Source organism: Lactuca virosa, chromosome 4 (assembly GCF_052849685.1).
Source record: "Lactuca virosa cultivar CGN04683 chromosome 4, Lactuca_virosa_CGN04683_v6, whole genome shotgun sequence".
Classification (NCBI taxonomy): Eukaryota; Viridiplantae; Streptophyta; class Magnoliopsida; order Asterales; family Asteraceae; genus Lactuca; species Lactuca virosa.
In genome coordinates this window covers 123,857,359-123,861,442 of record NC_136429.1, presented here as the reverse complement: position 1 = coordinate 123,861,442, position 4,084 = coordinate 123,857,359, and positions in this window count along the sequence as shown.

Sequence of the window (4,084 nt, the reverse complement as noted above, 5' to 3'; positions counted from 1 at the left end):
AAGGAAAACAACATTTCGTAAAGACAAGCAAGAAAGAAAATATTTTGGCAAAATGTTGAGTCTCAAAAGATGTCTGAATCACAATCAAACAAAAATGTTTTCAAAGCTAAAAATTCCTATTTTTCAACAAAAACCCAACAGTCATCTCAATCAATTCATACAAGGTCTGAAGTGAATAAGCAACCAAAGTTTTCGAAAGTTTCTGAAACTAACAAATCTAGAGCATTTTCAAATAAACCTAATCCAAATCAAACATTTGTTCAACGACAAAATTTTAAATCAACAGGTGATTCATCATATGCTTATTCTTTTCTAACAAATCCCAAAGTTGATTTTGTTCCTCAAAAGCCAAATTTTCCTAATCATACGAAGAAAGAAACTATGAAAACGTCACGTGAAAAAGGAATAACTTCAAGGAAGAACATTGATCATTGGCTTGAAGGCAAAGGAAAGATGTATCAGTCGAATGTATATTCAAAGGAGCAAATTCATGAAGCATATGAAAAATATGTGAATACTTCTTCGAACGGAAGTTCATCTTCTAAGGATTCGAACATCTCGGTCAAAGTTTGGAAACCAGTCTCAAAGGCAAAGAATGTTCATTTTCAAACTCAGAATTCGAAGGGTAGTGTTAGTGCACATTCGAAATCAACAAACACTTATGTTTCGGTTTCTTTAGATGATGAAGTGAACTTAATTGATAGTCTCAAAACCAAAGTTTGTGATTGGGTTAAAAGTTCTTCATTACATTCGAAATTAAAATCTAATTTCCAAGGACCCAAAAAGCCTTGGGTACCTAAGTTTCTCTACTAATTGCAGGTACTGAGTGACGAGCAATGTGATAACAAATGGTATATTGATAGTGGTTGCTCTCGTCACATGACTGGAAAGAAGGAGAATTTACGAGATTTTCGAAGTCTCCAAAATGCTGGAGTAGTTAAATTTGGGAACAATCAAAAGTGTCAAGTCAAAGGATATGGGAAGATCACGAATGGAGAATTCACAGTGAATCGTGTTGCATATGTTGAAGGTCTTCAACATAACTTGATTAGTGTTTCTCAACTTGTTGTGGGCACTGGCAATCAAGTTCTCTTTAACGAAGAAGGAAGTACTATTTCGAATGTCAACACAAACGAAGTGTTACTAAAATCCAAAAGGAAAGGTGACATGTTCACTCTGGAAATCAATCCTATTGTAGGCAAACCTGCTGTATGCCTTCTTTCGAAAGCCACATCTGATCTAAGCTCGCTATGGCATCGAAGACTTTCACATCTCAACTTTCGAAACCTCAATAAACTGGTGGTACAAGATCTGGTAAGAGGTTTACCTGTACTTAAATTTGATAATGATTCTTTATGTGCAACTTGTGAAGTTGGCAAGCAACATAAACAAGGTCATCCAATTACGATAGATTCGAAAATTGTTGCACCTCTGGAGCTTTTTACATATTGATTTGTGTGGCCCTTCGACTGTTTCAACTCTCAACAAGAAACGGTACATTTTAGTTATTGTTGATGATTTCTCCAGATTTACGTGGGTTTATTTTCTCAGGCTTAAATCCGAAGTTTCACAAATCATGATTGACTTTATTAAAAAGATGGAAATAACGTTGAAGAAGACTGTTCGAAAAATCAAGAGTGATCATGGAACTGAATTTAAGAACAATGTTCTTGATTCATTTTTGGTGGACAAAGGGATTTTGCATAATTTTTCATCTCCTTACACACCACAACAAAATGGTGTTGTAGAACGAAGGAATCGCTCACTATGTGAAGTAGCAAGAACCATGTTGGCATATGCGAATTTACCTCAATATCTTTGGGCTGAGGCAATATCCAATGCATGTTTTACTCAGAACAGATCTTTCATACACAGGCGTTTTAATATTACACCATACGAAATTCTGAATAATCGTAAACCTAATGTCAAATTCTTTCATGTTTTTGGATGTAGGTGCTTTATTATGAATCTCAAGGATCATCTTTCGAAATTTCAAGCAAAAGCTGATGAAGGGATTTTTCTTGGATATTCGCACAATTCTGTCGCATATCGTGTGTTAAATAAGCGAACACGAAAAGTGGAAGAAACTTTCAATCTCACATTTGATGATTACTATGTTAAACAAAATGAGCATAAATTTGCAAATCATCCAATTTTACAAGACACACAAGTTGAAACTGAATCTTTACAAATGGATGATATTGATTATGATTTGATTTTTGGTATTTCAGATCATGCAATCGATGCTGAAATTCATGCTCCTGATAATCACATACCAGAATTTGCGAAGTTTACTGATGAATCAACATCAACTCCTCAAGAAGGCGAAAGTATGCAAAATAATCCAGTGGAGGGGGAGCACTTGGATTCGAATACTTTAAATGACGAAGTGCATTCTTTCGAGGGGGAGAAAGAAAGATTGAATGCTAATGTTGAGGGGGAGCCTAGAGTTGAGGGGGAGCATATAGAAAATATTGCAAATAATAATGATTTTGATGATGTTTGTGCGATTGCAGGTTCTGAGAATGATAATATATACGAAGATGCTCCTTTGGAATTTGATCCAGCATATCCACCAATGGAAAAATGGACAAGAGATCATCTGAAGGATCTAGTAATTGGGAATCCACAAGAGGGAGTTTTAACAAGAGCTCAAATTCGTGCATAGAATGAGGTATTGAATACTCATCAAGAATTTTTCATGTTCAATGTTTTCATATCTAAAATTGAACCAAAAACAATTAAGGTTGCAATGGAACACTCAGATTGGGTTGTTGCAATGCAATATGAATTGTCTGAATTTGAGCGAAACAAGGTTTGGAGATTAATTCCTAAACCTGAAAATGTTTCGATTGTCGGGTTAAAATGGATTTTCAAAAATAAAACCGACAAAGATGGAAACATTGTTCGAAACAAAGCCAGACTTGTTGTTAAAGGATATTCACAACAAGAAGGAATCGACTATGAAGAAACTTTTGCCCCTGTCGCAAGACTCGAGGTTGTTCGAATATTTTTGGCATATGCAGCTCATAAAGATTTTGATGTTTATCAAATGGACGTGAAGTGTGCATTTTTAAATGGAGAGCTTGAAGAGACTGTTTATGTGGAACAACCCCCAGGTTTTATTAACGACGAATATCCAAATCATGTTTATATTTTAGATAAGGCAGTTTATGGTTTAAAACAAGCACCAAGAGCATGGTATGCCACTCTAACTTCGTTTTTGAAACAATCTAAATTTAAACAAGGATCTGTTGATCCCACATTATTTCGAAAGAAAGTTGGGAATCATCTAATGCTTGTTCAAATTTATGTTGATGATATTATTTTTGGCTCAACTGACCCTGCTTTGTCTAAGGAATTCGAAGATTTGATGAAAAGTAAGTTCGAAATGAGCATGATGGGCAAAATCAATAATTTTCTTGGATTGAATATTCGTCAAAACAGAAATGGAATTTTCATCAATCAAGAAAAATATACAAAAAATCTGCTCGAAAAGTTTGGATTGACGAATAACACGAAGTTACGTGTTCCAATGGCAACATGCATAAAGTTGACACCGTCGTTAGATAAACCAGCCATTGATATAACTCTTTATCGAAGCATGATTGGTTCATTACTTTATCTCACAGCAAGTAGACCTGATATCATATTTTCTGTGTGTAATTGTGCCAGGTATCAGTCTAATCCACGAGAGCCACATCTCATTGATGTGAAGAACATATTTCGTTATCTTAAAGGAACAATTTCGTTAGGATTGTGGTATCCTTCGAAAACTGGATTCTTCGTCCAAGCATATTCGGATGCAGACTTGGGTGGTTGTAATCTTGATCGAAAAAGCACGAGTGGTGGATGTCAATTTCTTGATGGAAAATTGGTGAGCTGGCAGTCGAAAAAGCAAACATGCGTATCAATTTCCACAGCTGAAGCAGAATATGTGGCTGCTGCTGCTTGCACTTCACAAATAATATGGATCCAAAGTCAATTGCGTGATTATGCAATAAATATGAAAAAGATTCCATTAAATTGTAATTCTTAAAGTGCAATAAGAATTTGTCATAATCCTGTGCAGCATTCGAAGACT